The 25425-nt window shown below is 34.1% G+C and overlaps 2 pseudogenes; both read left to right on the top strand.

The window, feature by feature from the left end:
- The first annotated feature begins 4488 nt into the window (after nucleotides 1-4488).
- Nucleotides 4489-5537, top strand: LOC128293080 (probable polyamine transporter At3g13620; annotated as a pseudogene).
- Nucleotides 5538-8710: 3173 nt separating this feature from the next.
- LOC128293081 (probable polyamine transporter At3g13620) lies at nucleotides 8711-9692 on the top strand (annotated as a pseudogene).
- The last annotated feature ends 15733 nt before the right edge of the window (nucleotides 9693-25425 follow it).

Consider the following 25425-nt stretch of genomic DNA (forward strand, 5'->3'; position numbering starts at 1 on the left):
CAATTTTGGTGGTCGGGTATGAAACGAGACATTTCGAATTTGTTTCAAGGTGTTTGATATGTCAACAAGTAAAAGCGGAACATCAAGTGCCATCGGATTACTTGACCAATCATGATACGAATGGAAATAGGATCGAGTGACAATGGACTTTGTATCCGGGTTACCTTTGACTCGAGTAAGAAAGACTCGATGCAGGTTATTGTTGATAGATTGACCAAGTCTGCTCATTTTATCCTGTCCGTCTGATTTTTCGCTCGATAAATTGGCGAATTATACATCTCCCAAATTGTTCGATTGCATGGGGTACCTATTTCTATCGTGTCGGATAGAGACCCAAGATTTACATCGCGATTTTGGAAAAAGTTACAAGAAGCGTTGGGTACTAAGATGCATTTTAGCACCGCATTTCATCCCCAGACTAATGGCCAATCTGAACGAATAATTCAGATACTCGAGGATATGTTGAGATGTTACGTCTTAGAGTTTTGTGGTTCATGGGAAAGATATTTGCCTTTGATTGAATTCGCTTACAACAATAGCTTTCAATCAAGCATTAAGATGGCACCTTACGAGGCCTTATACGGTCGTAAATGCCGTACCCATTATTTTGGTGAACTTAGTGAAAGTAAAATTTTGGGGTTGATTTGATTAAGGATGCCGAGCGAGAAAGTTCGAGTAATTCGTGAAAGTTTGAAAGCCGCCGGATCGTCAAAAGTCGTATCGGATTCGAAAAGAAAAGACATTGAATATCAGGTTGGAGACAAAGTATTTCTCAAAGTTTCACCCTAGAAGAAGGTGCTTAGATTTGGTCGTAAGGGCAAACTAAGTCCGAGGTTCATCGGTCCGTATGAAGTATCTGAACGAGTTGGGCCAGTCGCATACCGGTTAATTTTACCCCCTGAGCTTGAAAAGATTCACAACATTTGCCATGTCTCGATGCTTCGACGATATAGGTCCGACCCGTCGCACGTAATCACTCCATCTGAGATCGAGATTCAGCCTAACTTGAGTTATGAAGAAGAACCGATTCGCATTTTGATGCGTGAAGTAAAAGAGTTGCGAAATAAGAAAATCCCATTAGTGAAGGTGTTGTGGCATATACACGGAATTGAAGAAGCCACTTGGGAACTTGAGGACTCTATGAAGGATCGATATCCAAAATTGTTCACCGGTAAGATTTTCGGGGACGAAAATTTCTTATGTGAGGGAGAGTTGTGACAGCCCTAATGTGACCCTAGTCGAAAAGTGGTTTCAGGACCACAAAACCGAGTCATAAAAATAATTAATTGCTATATTCTTTGCTTATTATGTGTGTACATGAGTATGTGGAAGTTTCATTCTCTAATTTTGCCAATTGCATGAGAAATTATTAAATAGGGATCAATATGAGACATGGTGAAATATGATAGGCTAATTTTAAATGGCTTGTTAATGCATGATGACACAAGGGTGGACTTGCATGTCAAATTCCCCAATTCCTTTGTAGTGGCGGCCAAGATGGATTGTTGATGGGCAATATATATGTTAATTAGATATTATAATAAGAAATTGGGTTATTGGAGATAAAATATTGTTAGTAAAAGAAGGTAAAATGAAAAAATGAAGGAATGCTCATCTTTCTTCTCCATTGCCGTGACTTGAGGGAGGAAGAAGAAATGAATTCTTTTGTTCATGATTCGCTTGGATGATGCTTAGGAAGAGGTAAGCACTTTGAAATTCTTGGAAATTTAGGTATAAATAAGGTGATTAGTTCAAGTTCTACTCATTCCATGGATTAAGTTTGGTTGTTTGGAGGTTTGATATTCGCCAAGTAGTTTGAAGCTCTTGGTACATATACTTTTCTTGAAGGTTGAAATTTGTTTGTTCATAAGGGGGGGTACCGAATGGGGTCATTGAAGGGTCTTAATGAACAAAATGTGTGGCTTGGGTTTATGACATTCGGTTAAGGAATATTGTGTGCTAGCAAGGTTGGTTTAATATATATATGTAAATCACTTTGTATTTGATGATTAGAAAAAAAAATAGTGAAGGGCAAATTAAAATGATGTTGGATAAATTTTTAGCATAGTTGTGCTTAAGCATTCGGTCATTGATGGGCATTGTTGTAACCTAATTGTAGTTGCAACTCTTAATTTTGAGATGGAATTTGTACATATAAGTTAAGTGAATGGTTAGGGCCGAATGAGGTGTACAAAATATTAAAGCATGCAAGAATTATACATTAGTAAGAATGTGTAATTGTACTAAATTCTCTATTTGAATTCGGTTAGGAATAGTCATGGTATGAGTACATTAAGGGTGCGACCTTACCGAGTCGATTTTGGACAGCGGAAAGGGTAAGTACCTTGAGTTCATGGCTAATAGGTGCTATGTTTATATTTGGAGTTGAGCGTGGTAAGTTTTGAACCTATGTGATGATTATAATTGAAGTCACGTACATAGGGTTCATCGTGGAATTGGTGAAAGTTCGTTTAGTTGTATGATTGTAACGAAAATAAAATGATGTATGGAAATGCCTCAATTACTCTATTGAATAGCGTATGAAATGTCAATGTAGGACTTGGAATGAGATTGAATCGTAAGGTCTAAGAAACTATGGCATAGTTCGGTATGGATGGAGTACTTAGCCTCATTTCGTTGTTTCCTCTTGTGAAAATTTTATTAATGGATGGTAGTGTAATGCTTATGACTTACTGAGTTATATACTCATTCGGTGTTTGCTTGTCACCTATTTTAGGTTTCTTGGACTCGACTTTTTGCGTACTCGGGACAGTCATCGAAGTCATCACACCGGCTAGCAACTTTTGGTATCTTCTTTTTAGTTGGTCTAGGAGAACATTTCGGCATGTATAGGCTATTATGTTTTGTTGAAATTTGGTATGTAAACTTTAGCCATGCGAAAATGGCATAATGTTCGGTTGGATTTGGTTCTATGATGTTTGGACACAAGTCTTGGTAATTCGGTTTTGGTTGAGTATTGGTTGAGGCCTACTCGATTATTATGCCATATGTCATGGCTGATTATTTTCGGTGTTAAATTCATGATTTGGTAATAGTGTAGTAGGGAGATGCTCGGTGATGATTAACCTTTGGCATGGCTAGTCATGGTCATAATTTGTAATATGTATGATGAATTATTAGTTAGATCAAGGAAAAATCATGAAATAGGCATAGTTTGCTTTAGTAACAGATGCTGACAGCAGCAGTGATGTGAGATTGAAAAATCACTAAAAATAGTAGAAATGGAATTAAATAATGAATAAATTATGTAATCGAAGCTTGATGAGTCTATTTCCATATGGAAGAAACGAAACTACATATGAGCTGTATGTTAGGAGATAATTAAATTCTTGTGAAACAGGGCCAGAGCGATTTCTGGATCCCCTATTTCGACTTAGAAAATTCACCGTAAATGTTATCGAGATAATTAGAGGTCATGCCTTATATGTACAGATTTGTTATCGAGTCTAGTTTCATTAGAGACAAACGGCATAGGCATTGAATCCCTTTACAGGGAGATATTTAAATCGTAAGGTACAGAGGACAGTGTAGTCGAACCTTGAAACAGGGGAGAATTTAATGAATAAACTGTACTAATTAGCCCAACCAAAAATTCTACAAAAATTCCACCATATAGATATATGAGTCTAGTTTTGGAGAAAATTTACGGAATTGGATTTCGAGTTCCAGAACTCAAGATATGATTTTTAAAGCGACTACGATACAGTTAGCCAGCTTGCCTGGAACAAAAAAAAATAATAAATAGGGGGAAATAAATGAAGTAAGCTCGGTAACACCTCGTATTCGATTTCCGGTAACGGTCACGGGATTGGGGTGTTACAGATAAATTCATCTAATCCTAGTACCTCAAAGCTTCACACAAGCATCAATAACAACCGGAATCAGGCAGACAAAAATCGTTATAGCGGACTATTCAACTTGGAGTCCATAATGCTCAAAAATTATCTCAAGCAAAGTCTGCCAACCCGATTCAGAATGATACTTGCAGATATGCCAGTCATCAGCTATACTATAGAAATAAAAAGGAACTGCAAAACTCACCTTTTCTATACTATGTTTTTTTAGTAAACAAGAGTAAGTTTGGGGTCAAAAAGTTGAAAATGAAATTAGGAGAAACCTTCAATAAGAAAAATTAATTAGCATAATAGAATTCTTGGCATTTGACCATTTTGACTAGAGGACCAAAAGCAAACAATTGAAATTCATTTCCGAATTGATTTTCCAATTTGTTTCTTGTAACAAATTGACAGCACAGCTGTAATGACCGTCGTCCTTTTAAGCACCCTGTGTGCGCTGAGTCTGTCACTCTGTTATGAAAATCTGATAGCATTTTCTCATCCTTCTTCCTCTCTCTCTCTCTTATTTCTCCTTCTTCCTTCCATTCTCTCTTCTCTCTTCTTCTCTTATTCAGCATGGACGAAGAAAATCTTGGCCACCCTCTGAACAACCCCCCAACCACGCAAAAAATTGACTCTGATCCCTCTAATTTTCCTCACTCTTTTTTGAAGTTGCTTGGCGGTCCCTATGGAGAAAGCCCGCATCCAGTCATGGACCCCTCTTGGCCCTTCTGGGCTTCCTCCTCTTTCCTTTTATCTGGAGCGTCCCTAAAGCTCTCATCACGGCTGAGCTTTCTACTACTTTTCATGGTAACGGAGGCTTCGTTATTTGGGCTGAACGTGCGTTCGGTCCATTCTGTGGGTCCCTGATGGGATCTTTGAAGTTCTTGAGTGGTGCCATTAACATTGCAGCTTTCCAGTTCTCTGCGTGGACTACCCGAGAAGATCATTCATCCTTTTGAGTCGGGTGGCCTCGCCACATCTCTATTTTGATTTCCACGCTGGTATTATCTTTTGTAAACTATCCGGATTAGCCATCGTTGGTTGGGCTTCGCTTTCTTTGGCGTTATTTCGCTTTCGCCTTTCGTTATAATGTCTCTCATAGCAATGCCCAAGATCCAACCCCATAGATGGTGAGTTTAGGTCCGAAAGGTGTGAAAAGAGATTGGCATTTGTTCTTCAACATGCTTTTACGAATTTGAACTTTTGGGAAGTAGATAATCCCGAAGACGCGTTTCCTCGAGCTCGCTTGTGGCGGTGGTTTTCACTTGCTTAGCCTACCGGTTCCACTATTCGCGGTTATTGGGGCATTTCGTGGATCAACGTGATTGGGGTCCGGATTTCATCGACGACGTTCTTTGAGATGATTGCGCAAGTGGCTTAAAGTGTGGATGGAAGTCGGTCTTTGTTTTATCGTGATTGGCTTATTTGAAGCTCAACTAAGCAGCTGTGCTTATCAACTGGAGGGAATGGCAAATTTAGCCATCCTGCCCAAGCTTTTTGCTAGCAGATCCAAATGGTTCAGCACTCCTTGGGTGGGGATACTGCTTTCAACGTTGATCACAATTGGAATGTCGTATATGGATTTCACTGATATCATATCCTCCGCAAATTTCCTGTACGGTTTAGGGATGCTTTTTGGAGTTTTCTTCTTTTGTTTGGTTGAAATATTTTGGTTAATTCTGTTCGTTAACCGAATTAACTAAAATTTATGTTTTTTTTTTGTTAAAACAAGTATAAAACATGTCAAACAAATACATTTAAATTAACCGAAATATTTGTTTTTATCTTGAATGTTAATCAAATTAATCGAAATTTTATGTCTTGAAACACTACAAGTCTTGAAAGTAATACATAATTAACACAAAACATTAATTATTAAGTTTGGTTAATTACCCAATTTTGAACCAAATTAGTCGATAACCAAAATTCCAAAAAAATAATTAATCAACCTCCGATTGAATTAAATTCGGTCACCGATCGATTGACCTAATTAGATCGTTTTGACCAATTAATTCGATTTTAACTGAAATTTGAACACTCCTAAATTAGCCACCAACTTTATTAAAAAATTAACAAATGACTAACTTTTTAAAACAAAAAAAAGTAATTCAATTTATTTTAAAAATAAAATAAAAATTCACTTGCACGAAATTTTAATTAACAATTTAATTTTTTATTACTTTATCAATAGTTATTATTTAAAAAATCATTGCTTAAATATTTAAAATTTTAATATATATTTAAAACTTCACATAGAAAAATTGTTCTTGGCACGTATAATGGATCCCATAAAGCTCACAATAAAGACAACATACCTTAAAATAATTCCTTGATTTTGCTTTTGTTGATGGTCCATCTATCATGATTTAACAAATTGGTGAAGTATATTATAGACCTATCTAATTCCATTCAAAACCAAATATCATGTATGTTTGAATATTTATATAATATTTGTATATTCGTCTTATATTAATATTGTTTTATCGTATTTAAAATTTTAAAAATAGTTAATATAAAATTTGATATCTGAATTTAATTTAGTTTTAATGTTCAATTTGATACTCAAATCAAATGACATCATGTGGCCTTATGAATATTTGACATGTATTAGACATTGAAGCTAAACTTAAGTATTTAAATGGGACAAAGAAAAACTTAAATAATATCAAATTAAAAATATTTTGGTATCAAATTGATCAATATAACTAAATTTGTACCAAATTAAATATCGAAATCAAATTTAAATACAAAATAATATATTAACCCTTTTAAAAATATAATATTTTTGGAAGATGTCAAACTAGCATCGTATATTTAAATACAAAATAATATATTACCCCTTGGACAAGTAGTTTCATAATTCATTTTCATAATTTGAAAAACCGCGGCTGCCCTTTCATGAGAAAGGATGATTAAAGATCATGAAGAAAAATAAAATGACATGTCAAAATTTAAATATCAAGCTTGCTGCATTTTTACAATCTACAACTTTTTCAAGTGAGCTCCCATGATGTTTGTAATGCATGTAACCAAAGGGCATACCTTGATGACAAGCAGTTGAGTTGGCATAAACATTTGTAAACATCAGTCTAATGCTGTTTGTATAACTAAAAAAACTTTAAAAACATACAAAATAGGAGTAGCAATGAAGAAAAATATAGACTTTTAACCCAAAAGTAAACACACACACACCATAAAGTTCGAGTAAATCAAGCCATGTCTTCAAAAGAGAAAACCAAACAATTTCGAATTCCTAAAAGAAACATGGTAACACGGGAACAAGCATGACATTTCTAGCTCTTCACATTGGATAAATAAACAATAAAATCAACTCAACTCAACATAAACATTATATATAACTAAAACAAACAAATAAAACTATAAGCAAGAGGAAAGGGGCAAATCTCAAGGAGTTTGAATCCCAAGCTCTTGACCTCATTTTAGGCATGAAGGTAGTGTGATCCCATGGCAAACAAAAGAAAGCCAGCACAACATAAATAACTATTAGGAGGATTATTAGAGAAACCCTGCAATGTGCAAAGCAAGTTAGTGAGAGATAAATTCATCTAATCCTAGTACCTCAAAGCTTCACACAAGCATCAATAACAACCGAATCAAAGTGAGACAAAAATCGTTATAGTGGATTTGTTCAACTTGGAGTCCATAATGCTCAACAATTATCTCAAGCAAAGTCGCCAACCCGATTCGAATGATACTGCAGATATGCGGTCATCACTATACTATAGAAATAAAAAGGAACTGCAAAACTGACCTTTTCTATACTATGTTTTTTTAGTAAACAAGAGCAAGTTTGGGGTCAAGAAGTTGAAAATGAAATTAGGAGAAACCTTCTATAAGAAAAATTAATTAGCATAATAGAATTCTTGGCATTTGACCATTTTGACTAGAGGACCAAAAGCAAACAATTGAAATTCATTTTCGAATTGATTTTCCAATTTGTTTCTTGAAACAAATTGACAGCACAGCTGTAATGACCGTCGTCCTTTTAAGCAACTTTGTGTTGTTGAGTCATCACTCATTACGAAAATCTGATTACCATTTACATTATGAAAATACAGTACCATTTTCCCATCCCTTCTTCCTTCTCTTTCTAAGTTTGGGGTCAAGAAGATGAAAATGAAATTAGGAGAAACCTTCAATAAGAAAAATTAATTAGCATAATAGAATTCTTGGCATTTGACCATTTTGACTAGAGGACCAAAAGCAAACAATTGAAATTCATTTCCGAATTGATTTTCCAATTTGTTTCTTGAAACAAATTGACAGCACAGCTGTAATGACCATCGTCCTTTTAAGCAACCTGTGTGCGCTGAGTCTGTCACTCTTTTACGAAAATACAGTACCATTTCTGTTATGAAAATACAGTACCATTTTCCCATCCCTTCTTCCTTCTCTCTCTAAGTTTGGGGTCAAGAAGTTGAAAATGAAATTAGGAGAAACCTTCAATAAGAAAAATTAATTAGCATAATAGAATTCTTGGCATTTGACCATTTTGACTAGAGGACCAAAAGCAAACAATTGAAATTCATTTCCGAATTGATTTTCCAATTTGTTTCTTGAAACAAATTGACAGCACATCTGTAATGACTGCCGTCCTTTTAAGCACCTTGTGTGCGCTGAGTCTGTCACTCTGTTATGAAAATACAGTAGCATTTTCTCATCCCTTCTTCCTTCTCTCTCTCTCTCTCTTATTTCTCCTTCTTCCTTCCACTCTCTCTTCTCTCTTCTTTTTTTCTTCAGCATGGACGAAGAAAATCTTGACCACCCATCTGAACAACCCCCCAACCACGGTAAAAATTGACTCGATCCTCTAATTTTCCTCATCTCTTTTTGAAATTACCGGCGGTCCCTATGGAGAAGAGCCGGCAGTCCAGCTCATGGGACCCTCTTGGCCCTTCAGGCTTCCTCCTCTTTCCTTTTATTTGGAGTGTCCTGAAGCTCTCATCACGGTGAGCTTTCTACTACTTTTCATGGTAATGGAGGCTTCGTTATTTGGGCTGAACGTGCGTTCGGTCCATTCTGTGGGTCCTGATGGGATCTTTGAAGTTCTTGAGTGGTGTCATTAACATCGACTTTCCCAGTTCTCTGCGTGGACTACGGAGAAGATCATTCATCCTTTGAGTCGGGTGGCCTCGCCACATCTCTATTTTGATTTCCACGCTGGTATTATCTTTTGTAAACTATCCGGATTAGCCATCATTGGTTGGGCTTCATTTTCTTTGGCGTTATTTCGCTTTCGCCTTTCGTTATAATGTCTCTCATAGCAATGCCCAAGATCCAACCCCATAGATGGCTGAGTTTAGGTCCGAAAGGTGTGAAAAGAGATTGGCATTTGTTCTTCAACACGCTTTTTCGAATTTGAACTTTTGGGAAGTAGATAATCCCGAAGACGTTTCTCGAGCTCGCTTGTGGCGATGGTTTTCACTTGCTTAGCCTACTGGTTCCACTATTCGCGGTTATTGTGGTCAACGGATTTCATCATCTTTGCGCTGCTGAGATGATTGCGAGCAAGTGGCTTAAAGTGTGGATGGAAGTCGGTCTTTGTTTTATCGTGATTGGCTTATTTGAAGCTCAACTAAGCATTGTGCTTATCAACCTGGAGGAATGGCAAATTTAGCCATCCCGCCTAAGCTTTTGCTAGCAGATCCAAATGGTTCAACACTCCTTGGGTGGGATATCGCTTTCAACGTTGATCACAATTGGAATGTCGTATATGGATTTCATCGATATCATATCCTCCGCAAATTTCTGTACGGTTTAGGGATGCTTTTGGAGTTTTCTTCTTTTGTTTGGTTGAAATATTTTGGTTAATTCGTTAGTTAACCGAATTAACTAAAATTTATGTTTTTTTTTTGTTAAAACAAGTATAAAACATGTCAAACAAATACATTTAAATTAACCGAAATATTTGTTTTTATCTTGAATGTTAATCAAATTAATCGAAATTTTATGTCTTGAAATACTACAAGTCTTGAAAGTAATACATAATTAACACAAAACATTAATTATTAAGTTTGGTTAATTACCCAATTTTGAACCAAATTAGTCGATAACCAAAATTCCAAAAAAATAATTAATCAACCTCCGATTGAATTAAATTCGGTCACCGATCGATTAACCTAATTAGATCGTTTTGACCAATTAATTCGATTTTAACTGAAATTTGAACACTCCTAAATTAGCCACCAACTTTATTAAAAATTAACAAATGACTAACTTTTAAAACAAAAAAGTAATTCAATTTATTTTAAAAATAAAATAAAAATTCACTTGCACGAAATTTTAATTAACAATTTAATTTTTTATTACTTTATCAATAGTTATTATTTAAAAAATCATTGCTTAAATATTTAAAATTTTAATATATATTTAAAACTTCACATAGAAAAATTGTTCTTGGCACGTATAATGGATCCCATAAAGCTCACAATAAAGACAACATACCTTAAAATAATTCCTTGATTTTGCTTTTGTTGATGGTCCATCTATCATGATTTAACAAATAGGTGAAGTATATTATAGACCTATCTAATTCCATTCAAAACCAAATATCATGTATGTTTTAATATTTATATAATATTTGTATATTCGTCTTATATTAATATTGTTTTATCGTATTTAAAATTTTAAAAATAGTTAATATAAAATTTGATATCTGAATTTAATTTAGTTTTAATGTTCAATTTGATACTCAAATCAAATGACATCATGTGGCCTTATGAATATTTGACATGTATTAGACATTGAAGCTAAACTTAAGTATTTAAATGGGACAAAGAAAAACTTAAATAATATCAAATTAAAAATATTTTGGTATCAAATTGATCAATAAAACTAAATTTGTACCAAATTAAATATCGAAATCAAATTTAAATACAAAATAATATATTAACCCTTTTAAAAATATAATATTTTTGGAAGATGTCAAACTATCATCATATATTTAAATACAAAATAATATATTACCCCTTGGACAAGTAATTTCATAATTCATTTTCATAATTTGAAAAACCGCGGCTGCCCTTTCATAAGAAAGGATGATTAAAGATCATGAAGAAAAATAAAATGACATGTCAAAATTTGAATATCAAGCTTGCTGCATTTTTACAATCTACAACTTTTTCAAGTGAGCTCCCATGGTGTTTGTAATGCATGTAACCAAAGGGCATACCTTGATAACAAGCAGTTGAGTTGGCATAAACATTTGTAAACATCAGTCTAATGCTGTTTGTATAACTAAAAAAACTTTAAAAACATACAGAATAGGAGTAGCAATGAAGAAAAATATAGACTTTTAACCCAAAAGTAAACACACACACACCATAAAGTTCGAGTAAATCAAGCCATGTCTTTAAAAGAGAAAACCAAACAATTTCGAATTCCTAAAAGAAACATGGTAACACGGGAACAAGCATGACATTTCTAGCTCTTCACATTGAATAAATAAACAATAAAATCAACTCAACTCAACATAAACATTATATATAACTAAAAACAAACAAATAAAACTATAAGCAAGAGGAAAGGGGGCAAGTACCGAAGGAGTTTGAATCCCAAGCTCTTGACCTCATTTTAGGCATGAAGGTAGTGTGATCCCATGGCAAACAAAAGAAAGCCAGCACAACATAAATAACTATTAGGAGGATTATTAGAGAAACCCTGCAATGTGCAAAGCAAGTTAGTGAGAGATAAATTCATCTAATCCTAGTACCTCAAAGCTTCACACAAGCATCAATAACAACCGGAATCAGGCAGACAAAAATCGTTATAGCGGACTGTTCAACTTGGAGTCCATAATGCTCAACAATTATCTCAAGCAAAGTCTGCCAACCCGATTCAGAATGATACCTGCAGATATGCCAGTCATCAGCTATACTATAGAAATAAAAAGGAAATGCAAAACTCACCTTTTCTATACTATGTTTTTTTAGTAAACAAGAGCAAGTTTGGGGTCAAGAAGTTGAAAATGAAATTAGGAGAAACCTTCAATAAGAGAAATTAATTAGCATAATAGAATTCTTGGCATTTGGCCATTTTGACTAGAGGACCAAAAGCAAACAATTGAAATTCATTTCCGAATTGATTTTCCAATTTGTTTCTTGAAACAAATTGACAGCACAACTGTAATGACCGTCGTCCTTTTAAGCAACTTTGTGTGCTGTTGAGTGCATCATTTCATTACAAAAATACAGATTACCATTTTCATTATGAAAATACAGTACCATTTTCCCATCCCTTCTTCCTTCTCTCTCTAAGTTTGGGGTCAAGAAGATGAAAATGAAATTAGGAGAAACCTTCAATAAGAAAAATTAATTAGCATAATAGAATTCTTGGCATTTGACCATTTTGACTAGAGGACCAAAAGCAAACAATTGAAATTCATTTCCGAATTGATTTTCCAATTTGTTTCTTGAAACAAATTGACAGCACAGCTGTAATGACCGTCGTCCTTTTAAGCAACCTGTGTGCGCTGAGTCTGTCACTCTGTTACGAAAATACAGTACCATTTCTGTTATGAAAATACAGTACCATTTTCCCATCCCTTCTTCCTTCTCTCTCTAAGTTTGGGGTCAAGAAGATGAAAATGAAATTAGGAGAAACCTTCAATAAGAAAAATTAATTAGCATAATAGAATTCTTGGCATTTGACCATTTTGACTAGAGGTGTAAAACCCCACGCCCGAGACCGTCGCCGGAGTCGAGTATGAGGTGTTACTAAGCTTAGTTTAACATTTTTAGAACTTTGGATTATTTGTTTCTACATTCACAGCTTTTAAGCTACTTGCGTCACAGTCACAAGAAAAATCATATCTCGAGTTACGAAACTCGAAATTAAGATCCGTAAATTTTCCTTGAATCTAGACTCATATACCTATCTACTAATTTTTTTCTAGAATTTTTGGTTAGGCCAATTAGTGCAGTTTATTAGTTAAATTTACCCCTGTTTCAGGACTCGACTTGTCTGACCTCTGTTTACTACGAACCACATTTCTCTCTGTAAAAACTTCATATGACTATGAAATTTGTTTCTACTAAAACTAGACTCAATAAGGATTCTGAGGATATAAAATACACCACCTAATTATATCTTTATAATTTATGGTGAATTTCTAAATTTGGAACAGGGGATTTAGAAACTGCTATGACCCTGTTTCACTAATATTCAAATGTCTTCTAACATATAATTCCTTTACCTGTTTCATTTGTTTCATGTGAAACTAGACATAATAAGCTTCAATTTGATATGTAGTCAATCACCAAATTCAATTTCTATGATTTTTAGTAAATTTTCAAACTCGCGTCAGTGTTGCTGCAGTATTCTGTTTATGGCAAATTTCATCCTTTTTATGAGTTTTTATGCACCAAGTATCTTAATAATTTTCCTTAACATCAAACATAATCTAAACTAACCATTTTCATAATTTATCATTATCAAGCATTTCCTCAACCATTCCATCACCTTACCATAAGATCATTTACACAAAATAGGTATATTGTTATACATGCCATACTTAAATTTACAAGCCATTTACCAAAAGTCTTAGGATAGTGTGGTGAGCCTTGACCTATCCCGACTCTGAGTGGCTTGTCCAAAACTACAATGAGTAAGAAGGAGGGAGTAAGCATAAATGCTTAGTAAGTTCATATGCAAATAATAAGTAACATAACAAACAGTCATACCAATCAACATTAGCATGCATCACTAAAACACATATCACATTTCTAATCATTTTTCATCATCTTATTACCTTATAGTGTATCAATACTCAACCCGAGGGTTAAATACATACTTGTCCAAAATATCCATTTCACATCACTTACCAATACGTCTCTTTACATCTCGAATATTCCTCCATTGAGTAGAACTTTACCCGTTGAACACATCGGAATATAATTCGGATACACGGATAAATTGCACATAAGTGCCACATATTCAATCAAGCAATCATGTAACCCGCCCATAAGCGAACTCGGACTCAACTCAACGAGCTCGGGCTTTCGCATCCATAAGTGAACTCGGACTCAACTCAACGAGTTCGGATGCCTAGTTACATCTCACGAACTCGGACTCAACTCAACGAGTTCGGATGCTCAACCATTCTAGTGACATGTCACTTGTATCCTAATCTATTCCTAAGGTTCAAACGGGATTTTTCTCGAACACTTATCCTTGCCGTCTTCCATAGAATGCCGAAATCAATACTCGGTAACAATTATATTTAACAAGTAGTTCACATAATTTACATATTATTTGAAATTAACCACAAAGCATACATTTCATAATAAAATTCAGCATAACATATAATTAACATCAATAACTTAAAAATAACCATTATGCTGCATTATTTACACATGAACTTACCTTGGTACCAAAATACAAAGATTTTGCAATTTAGTCCACAATCTTTTCTTTTCCTCGATTGAGGTCGATTCCACGTCTTTCTTGATCTAAAATAACACATTTAGCTTATTTAATACTCACATTATCAAATTAATCCTTAACTCAAATTTTGGCAAAATTACAATTTTACCCTAAACTTTTGCATATTTACATTTTTGCCCCTAGGCTCTGGATTAAACTTTATTCCTTATTCTTATGTTTTACAACATGCTGATCACTTTTCTGTTCTATGGCAACATCAAATTCTCACTCTAACATGTACTTGTGACTATTAGGTATTTTTACCGATTAAGCCTTTTACTCGTTTTGCTTAAAATCGAGTAGTACAAGTTGTCTAACATAATTTAAAACTTCATATTCTATCATAAAACATCAAAATACACAAATTTCACCTATGGGTATTTTTCCAAATATAACCTTAGGTTAAATTATTGCTAACATAAGCTTTATCGAGTTACCGGGATCTCAAAAACGTAAAAATCATTAAAAACGGGGCTTGGAATCACTTACTATGGAGCTTGGAAGCTTGAAAAAAACCCTAGATATGAAGAAGATGGACAAAAATTGGCTTTTAATTTTGTTTTTAATTCATTTTAATAACTAAATGACCAAAATACCCTTACTACTAAACTTTCCAAAAATTCCTTCCATGTCCTAATTTTGTCCATGAACTTAAAATTGGTCAAATTTCTATTTAAGACCTCCTCATTAATATTCCAAAACAATTTCATACTAAAAACTTCTAGAATGCAAATTTTGCAACTTATTCAATTTAGTCCCTAACTTTAAATTAAACTCGTTATGCCCAAAATTTCTTCACGAAATCTTCACACAATTATGCATTCATATCATAAACCTCAAAATAATTATAAAATAATTATTTCTATCTCGGATTTGTGGTCACGAAACCATTATTCCGATTAGGCCCTAATTCGGGATATTACAACTCTCCCCCCCTTTTAAGGATTTTCGTCCTCGAAAATCTTACCGGTAAACAGGTGTGGGTATTGGTTTTTCATAGTTTCTTCAGGTTCCCATGTAGTCTCTTCTACCCCATGCTTTTGCCACAATACTTTCACAAGTGCAACACTTTTATTTCTTAGTTGTTTGACTTCTCGAGCTAAAATCTTAATCGGTTCTTCTTCATAAGTCATATTCGGTTGTAGTTCATCTTCTATCGGTGAAATTATATGTGAAGGATCCGAACGATACCGACGTAACATAGATACGTGAAACACATCATGAATCTTCTCTAATTCAGGTGGTAACGCTAGTCGATATGCTACCGGTCCAACTTTTTCAATTATTTCATACGGTCCAATAAAACGCGGACTTAACTTGCCCTTTCGTCCAAATCTAAGGACTTTCTTCCATGGAGACTGTAACGCCCCCTTTACCCGAGACCATCGCCGGAGTCGAGCACGAGGCATTACTAAACTTATTTGAGCACTTAAACAAATTCAAACAATTTATATCACACTTTCCAGACAAGCTGTCCAACTGCGTTACAGATGCAAAAAAAATCATATCTCGAGTTAAAAAACTCGAAATCTAAATCCGTAAATTTTTCCCAAATCTAGCCTCATATATCTACTTACTAATTTTTTTCTAGAATTTTTGGTTGGGCCAATTAGTACAGTTTATTAGTTGAAGTCTCCCCTGTTTCAGGGTTCGGCTACTCTAACACCTGTTCACTACGAACCAAATTTCTCCATGTACAGAATTCAAATAACCAAGAGGTTTATTTCTATTAAAAATAGACTCAATAAGGAATCCATACATATATAGTATGACTCCTAATTAATTTTTTATAATTTTTAATGATTTTTACAAATCAGAATAGGGGAGTTCAAAATCACTCTGACCTTGTCTCACAAAAATTCAAATATCTCCTGATATGAAAGCCTTTTGCTTACACCGTTTCTTCTATGTGAAACTAGATTCAATAAGATTTAATTTCATATTTTATTCAACCTATAATTATATTTTTATGATTTATGGTGAATTTTCAAACTCAGACTACTGCTACTAACCAAAAACTATTTTAGTACAAAATGTTGTTAACTAGTTTATAACATCTTTACTTCATTTCATTTAAACTCTATACATGCCATATAAATCTTCAAACATAAAACAAAAGCTACCGGAATTGATCTGGATAGTGTGCTTTGTTGTGTTGATCCGATCTACCCACTTCACTTCAAGTCAACCTACATAAAATATTAAACACACACAAGTAAGCTTATTGAAGCTTAGTAAGTTCATAGGTTAAAAGTAATGCTTACCAAACATAATATTTCCAAACAATACCAAAACACTTACTAAAGTTTCCTGCGATTCACAACCATTGTTATAATAATTCACATAGTTGAGCTCAACAAGAATAACTACTCAATCTCTTCCATTTGGATCACTTCTCTTTATTTCTTATAATCAAATTAGGAAGCGACTTACGAAATTGAGTACGTCGTTGCTCAATGCCACGATTCACAACTCAGTATGGTTTTCCTCATTGAAATACCATACCTACATTTCTCAACTCGGTATGGGAAATGCCATACCTACATTTCTTAACTCAGTATAGATTTGATAATACCATACCTACATTTCACAGCTCAGTATGGATAATACCATACCTACATTTCACAACTCAGTATGGATGATACCATACCTACATTTCACACTTTGCCATGGAACAACCATGGTCTTATTAAATCAATTCATCACACGTCACGATCTGAACGTACTCAATCCTGCGTTTTTCCTAATTTGCATTTCCACATTTATTCTTTCATTAACAAAATCTACACAACCCCACAACAAATTAGTATATAATAACACATTATAAACTTCAATCATTCACAAATAAACATCTAAATTCAACCATATGAACTTACCCGCTAATTTGTAGAAGATATTAAAATTTAGGGACTATTCGCAACTTTTTCTTTTCCTCGTTCTTCTTTGGATTCTTGATCTATAATATAAAATATTTCTACTCATTAGCATTTATTTGATTTCTATTTCACTTCACAATTTATGCTGTTCAAATTTCGAAATTGCACTTTTACCCCAAAATTTACAGTTTTCACAATTTAGTCCCTACTCAATTCACCCATCAATTGAACTAATTTTTCTCAATTAACACTTTATTTTATCATTATAAACTATCTCAAAACCTTTTATATTCTGAATTTCAACAGCAACCTTCAATTCACAACTTTTTCACAATTAGGTCCTAAATATCATTTCCTATCAAAATCACTTAATAAAACCACCTTAATATGAAATTAGAACTTAAATTTCATAATAATTCATCATAAAATTCCCTTATCCATCCAGGGTAACTTCCAATTTCACCCATAAAATCAAAAACTAATGAATTCTACAAGTGGACCTAATTGTAAAAGTCATAAAAACATAAAATTATCAAGAAAAGAAAGAATTAGACTCACATGATGTAAAAATATGAAAAACCAGCTTTCTCAAGACCTTCTATGGCGTTTTGGCTGAGAAAATATGAAGAAATTTCTAGATTTTTCAATTACATCATTATTTAACTATTAACTTTTATCTATTTCCAATTTTGCCCCTTGTTCACATTGTTTTCTTGCTTATTTCATACCCAAACCGTCCAGCCATTAACCTTTGGGTCTAATTGCTCTTTAAATCCATCTTTTTAAATACTTAAGCTATTTACTCACAATTTAACAAATTTTGTGCTATTTTCAATTTAATCCTTTTAATTAATTAGCCATCCAAGCGTTAAAATTTTCTAACTAAACTTTAATACTAACTCAATGACACTCCATAAATATTTATAAAAATATTTATAGCTCGATTTTCAACTTTGAGGTCTCGATACCTCATTTTTGACCCGTTGACCTAATAAATTCTTTTAATTCACTAATTTCACCATTTCACAAATTCTTCTAAATTCTTACTTAACTCATAAATATTAAATTACTATCTTGTTCAATCTTATTTGTCGAATTTAGTGATCTCAAATCACCATTTCGACACCACTTGAAAATTAGCCGTTACAACTCTCCCCTTTAAACATTTCGTCCTCGAAATTTGTTACTGAAAATAAATTTGGATCTTGTGATCTCATTGACTCCTCTGTTTCCCAGGTTGCCTCCTCCATACCATGTCGATGCCATAATACTTTAACCAATGGTACTCTTTTGTTCGCAATTCCTTAACTTCACGAGCCAAAATCTTCACCGGTTCTTCCGAATAAGTCATATCCGGTTGAAGCTCAATTTCGGTATGGGAATTACGTGTGAAGGATCGACCTATCTTGCCTTAGCATAGACACATGAAACACATTATGAATCTTCTCAAGTTAGGAGGTAAAGCCAAACGATAAGCCACAGGACCAACCCTTTCCACAATTTCATATGGCCCTATGAATCTCGGACTTAATTTTCCCTTTTTACCAAATCGTAACACCCTTTTCCATGGTGAAACTTTTAAAAATACTCGATCACCCACTGCATATTCTATGTCTCTTCGTTTTAAATCCGCATATGACTTCTGACGATCTGAAGCAGCTTTTAGACTATCTCGAATAATCCGGACTTTCTCTTCGGTTTCTCGAATCAAATCAACCCCAACTATTTTTGATTCACTCAATTCAGACCAACACAATGGAGTCTTGCATTTTCTACCATAAAGAGCCTCAAATGGTGTCATTTTTATACTAGACTGATAGCTATTGTTGTAAGCAAACTCGATAACAGTAAATACCTTTCCCAACTGTCACCAAACTCGAGTATACAACATCTTAACATATCTTCTAAAATTTGAATCACTCGCTCGATTGTCCATCTGTTTAAGGATGAAATCTTGTACTAAAATTCAATCTGGTGCCTAAGGCTTCTTGCAATTTATTCCAAAATCTTGAAGTAAACCTCGGATCCGATGCGAAATGATAGATATTGAACTCCATGTAGTCTCACAATCTCGACACATACAATTTCGCTAACTTATTAAGTGAAAAATGCATTACATTTGGAATAAAGTGTCTTGACTTTGTCAATCTATCAACAATCACCCATATCGAATCTTTCTTTCTCGAGTCACAGCAATCGACACAAAATCCATTGAAATATGCTCCCACTTCCATTCAGAATCATAATGGGTTGTAATAAACCCGTTGGCACTTGATGCTCGCTTTAACTTGCGGCAAATCAAACATTTTGCAATAAATTTGAAATTTCTCTTTTCATACCAGGCCACCAATATGTCTTTTTGAGATCACCATACATTTTGTACTACCGGATGAATAGAATACATACTATTATGTGCTTGAAAGAATATCATTCTTTAAATTAGAATTATTGGGAACACAAATCCTATTATGATAGCGCAATATACCTTCATCATCAATCTTGAACTCGAATCTAAATTATCCGAACCATTTGCCGTTTCAGCACCAATTTTGGATCTTCATTCTGCGACTTACGAATTTGTTGAAGAAACATGGGTTTCACTTTCAATTCTACTAATACAACACCTTTTTTATTAAGATCCAAATGAGCATTCATTGCCCGAAGTGCAAACAAGGATGACTTTCGACTCAGTGCATTAGCAACTACATTAGCTTTCCCTGGATGATAGTCAATAACCAAATCATAGTCTTTCAGCAACTCTAACCACTGTCTCTGTCTTAAGTTCAGTTCCTTCTGAGTCATTAAGTATTTCAAACTTTTGTGATCCGTATACATATAACACTTCTCACCATATAAATAGTGTCTCCAAATTTTTAAGGCAAAAACAATTGCAGCTAACTCAAGATCATGTGTAGGGTAATTCTTTTCATGTGGTTTTAATTGCCGTGAAGCATAAGCCACCACCTTTCCCGACTGCATTAACACACAACCCAAACCACTTAAAGATGCATCATTGTACACAACATACGGTATACGATTACGGTTGAGTTAAGATGGAGCTTCATTAACATTTTCTTTAAGCGATCAAAGCTCACGACATTCATCGACCACATAAACTCAACATTCTTACGTAATAAACGAGTTATTGGTGAAGCAATCATGGAAAAATTCTTTACAAAAGCGGCGATAGTATCCTCGCTAATCCTAGAAAACTTCGCACTTGATTACATTCTTGGTGTTTTCCAATTCACCCTTCTGAAACTTTACTTGGATCCACACGAATTCCTTGGTGATATAATATGACCCAAATCCAACCTCATGAAGCCAAAACTCACATTTACTAAATTTCGCATATAACCGTTTTTCTCTCAACGTCGTAGTACAATTCTCAAGTCTTGTGCATGTTCGGATTCATCTTTGAATAGACCAATATGTCATCAATAAATACCACCACAAATCTATCCAAATAAGACTGAAAAATTGATTCATTAAATCCATAAATGCAGCGAGGGCATTCGTTAAACCAAAAGGCATTACCAAAAATTCGTAGTGACCATAACGAGTTCGAAAAGTAGTCTTTGGCACATCACACTCTTTAACCTTCAGCTGATAATACCCAGATCTAAGGTCTATTTTTGAGAACACTGCAGCACCTTTCAGTTGATCAAACAAATCATCGATACGAGGTAATGGATATTTATTTTAATTGTTACCTTATTCAACTATGTCGTAATCAATACACAATCACAACGAACCATCTTTCTTTTCACAAATAAGACAAAGCGCCCCAAGGTGATGTACTCGGTCGATGAACCCTTTATCCAATAACTCTTGCAACGTGTCTTCAACTCTTTTAACTCATTGGTGCCATTCTATACGGTGTTATTGATATTGAGGTACATGCAGGAATTACATCAATTGTGAATTCAACCTCACGATCCGGGGTAAACCGGTAATTCCTCAGAAACACATCAATAAACTCATTAACGATCGACAATTGTTCCATCTTCAATTCGAACCCGAGTATCAAGAATATAAGCTAAAAATGCTTCATTACCTTCCGAATCAATTTTCGAAATGTAAAAAGGTGAAATAATTACGACATCATTCTTTTTATCCCCAAACTCAATTGAAACTATTTCCCCATCGACATTTTAAATCAATCCGTTTTCTCTACAATTCACTATGGCATCGTGTTCAATCAACCAATCCATTCTAAGAATAACATCAAATTCTCGGAAGGTAACAACATTAAATCAGCAGAGAATTCACGACCTTGTATTTTCGGTGGACAATTCCGACATATTAAATTAACCAACACACTTTGCCCTAGTGGATTAGTGACTTGCAATTCAAGGTCGATGGACTCAACGGTCATTTTCTTTTTCGACACTAATGCGGTGCAAATATATGAATGTGTAGATCCAGGATCAATTAAAGCATATACGAATCATCAAAAGATAGAAATTACCAGCTATCACATCCGGAGCGAAGCTTCTTCCCTTGCCGGATAGCATATGTACGTCTGGTACTCTTGTCTCGATCGAGTGCAGTATCTCTCGTTCCCGAATGAACAGTCCAAAGAGACTACTTTGACCCAAACGTTTACCTTCGAGGAGTATTTGCTTGCTTCTCCCTTGTTCTCTATCTTCTTTTAATAATTGAGGACAATCCGAATAAAATGATCAGTTCCACCACATTTATAGCAAGCTCGGCTCTTCCCAAAGACTCACCAATATGAAATCTACCACAATTTTTACATCTAAGTCTCGGAATATTTTGCACACTACTAGCACTAGCTGCTGGTTTCTTAGTTACTCGACATCTTGTTGAGTCGTTTTACTTTTATTCGATCGTTCCGGATTATAACAGTCGACCGAATCATTTCGAACTTTTGGTGAAAAAGTCGAAGTTGGTCTAGAGAAACTTCTTTTGTATACCTCTTTACCTCTTCTTTCTCTTTGCATCTTTCGTTATACACTTCTTCCATCTTTTGAGATCGATCGACGAGAATCACAAATTCGAATCTCTGTACCTCCAATCATCATTCGATTTCATCATTAAGCCCTTCTTCAAATCTAATGCACATTTCTTCCTCTATCGGTACAACATCCCGAGCATATCTCTTGAGATACACAAATTCTCTTTCATATTCGCCATTGTTTTATTCCTTGTCGAAGATCAAGAAATTCTCTTCTTCTTATCTAAATATCTCTTTCCCACATACTTCTTCTTAAATTCGTTTTGGAAGAATTCCCGTAAGTTTATCTGCAGTACCCTTGCCTCAATGGTTTCCCACCAATTATACGCTTCTTCTTTCAATAGCTAAACCGCACATCCCAAATAGTCCTCAGGAGAACACATCATCTGTTTAAAACTCTCTCCAAACCCTTTAACCAATACTCTACTTTAACCGGATCATCGTCCGATCTCCTCGAAATTCTTCACTCCAAACTTTACGAGTTTTTCAATTGGTGTTCTTTTGCTAGATTCATCTATTAAAGAAGGAGCAACCGGGTTGTAATCGGTGGTACAGAGGGGAGGAGGAGGTTGTTGTGCCTGACTTCTTCCTTGTATTGTTTCATGATACCACTGATTCATTAATCCGTAAATCATATTTTTAAGTTCTTCCTCTCTCATCAAAGAAATAGGGACATTGCCACTTGTTCCCTGCTCAGAAGTCTATATTCTACTATTAACTTCCTCTTCTTGACTAGCACCATCGGGTCTATCAGACATCTTTACAATCTATAACAAAAATTAGTAATTAGATCGGATCATTCACATCACACTATCACAGATTTATATGGCATGTATTTTTAAACATTTTACACATCAAATTCGTTCCGAGAATCGACTAAACCAAAGCTCTGATACCAATAAATGTAATGCCCCCTTTACCCGAGACCGTCGCCGGAGTCGAGCACGAGGCATTACTAAACTTATTTGAGCACTTAAACAAATTCAAACAATTTATATCACACTTTTCAGACAAGCTGTCCAACTGCGTTACAGATGCAAAAAAAATCATATCTCAAGTTACAAAACTCAAAATCTAAATACGTAAATTTTCCCCAAATCTAGCCTCATATATCTACTTACTAATTTTTTTCTAGAATTTTTGGTTGGGCCAATTAGTACAGTTTATTAGTTGAAGTATCCCCTGTTTCAGGGTTCAGCTGCTCTGACCCCTGTTTACTACGAACCAAATTTCTCCATGTACAGAATTCAAATAACCAAGACGTTTATTTATATTAAAAATAGACTCAATAAGGAATCCATACATATATAGTATGACTCCTAATTAATTTTTTATAATTTTTAATGATTTTTACAAATCAGAACAGGGGAGTTCAAAATCACTCTGAACTTGTCTCACAAAAATTCAAATATCTCCTGATATGAAAGCCTTTTGCTTACACCGTTTCTTCTATGTGAAACTAGATTCAATAAGATTTAATTTCATATTTTATTCAACCTATAATTATATTTTTATGATTTATGGTGAATTTTCAAACTCAGACTACTGCTACTAACCAAAAACTATTTTAGTACAAAATGTTGTTAACTAGTTTATAACATCTTTACTTCATTTCATTTAAACTCTATACATGCCATATAAATCTTCAAACATAAAACAAAAGCTACCGGAATTGATCTGGATAGTGTGCTTTGTTGTGTTGATCCGATCTACCCACTTCACTTCAAGTCAATCTACATAAAAATATTAAACACACACAAGTAAGCTTATTGAAGCTTAGTAAGTTCATAGGTTAAAAGTAATGCTTACCAAACATAATATTTCCAAACAATACCAAAACACTTACTAAAGTTTCCTGCGATTCACAACCATTGTTATAATAATTCACATAGTTGAGCTCAACAAGTAACAACTACTCAATCTCTTCCATTTGGATCACTTCTCTTTTATTTCTTATAATCAAATTAGGAAGCGGCTTACGAAATTGAGTACGTCGTTGCTCAATGCCATGATTCACAACTCAGTATGGTTTTCCTCATTGAAATACCATACCTACATTTTCAACTCGGTATGGGAAATGCCATACCTACATTTCTTAACTCAGTATGGATTTGATAATACCATACCTACATTTCACATTTCGGTATGGATAATACCATACCTACATTTCACAACTCAAGTATGGATGATACCATACCTACATTTCACACTTTGCCATGGAACAACCATGGTCTTATCAAATCAATTCATCACACGTCACGATACTAACGTACTCAATCCTGCGTTTTTCCTAATTTGCATTTCCACATTTATTCTTTCATTAACAAAATCTACACAATCCCACAACAAATTAGTATATAATAACACATTATAAACTTCAATCATTCACAAATAAACATCTAAATTCAACCATATGAACTTACCCGGCTAATTTGTAGAAGATATTAAAATTTAGGGACTATTCGCAACTTTTTCTTTTCCTCGTTCTTCTTTGGATTCTTGATCTATAATATAAAATATTTCTACTCATTAGCATTTATTTGATTTCTATTTCACTTCACAATTTATGCTGTTCAAATTTCAAAATTGCACTTTTACCCCAAAATTTCTGATTTTCACAATTTAGTCCCTACTCAATTCACCCATCAATTGAACTAATTTTTCTCAATTAACACTTTATTTTATCATTATAAACTATTTCAAAACCTTTTATATTCTGAATTTCAACAGCAACCTTCAATTCACAACTTTTTCACAATTAGGTCCTAAATATCATTTCCTATCAAAATCACTTAATAAAACCACCTTAATATGAAATTAGAACTTAAATTTCATAATAATTCATCATAAAATTCCTTATCCATCCAGGGTAACTTCCAATTTCACCCATAAAATCAAAAACTAATGAATTCTACAAGTGGACCTAATTGTAAAAGTCATAAAAACATAAAAATTATCAAGAAAAAGCAAGAATTAGACTCACATGATGTAAAAATATGAAAACCAGCTTTCTCCAGACCTTCTATGGCGTTTTGGCTGAGAAAATATGAAGAAATTTCTAGATTTTTCAATTACATCATTATTTAACTATTAACTTTTATCTATTTCCAATTTTGCCCTTGTTCACATTGTTTTCTTGCTTATTTCATACCCAAACCGTCCAGCCATTAACCTTTGGGTCTAATTGCTCTTTAAATCCATCTTTTAAATACTTAAGCTATTTACTCACAATTTAACAAATTTTGTGCTATTTTTAATTTAATCC

Source organism: Gossypium arboreum, chromosome 5 (genome assembly GCF_025698485.1).
Source record: "Gossypium arboreum isolate Shixiya-1 chromosome 5, ASM2569848v2, whole genome shotgun sequence".
In the NCBI taxonomy this organism is placed as follows: Eukaryota; Viridiplantae; Streptophyta; class Magnoliopsida; order Malvales; family Malvaceae; genus Gossypium; species Gossypium arboreum.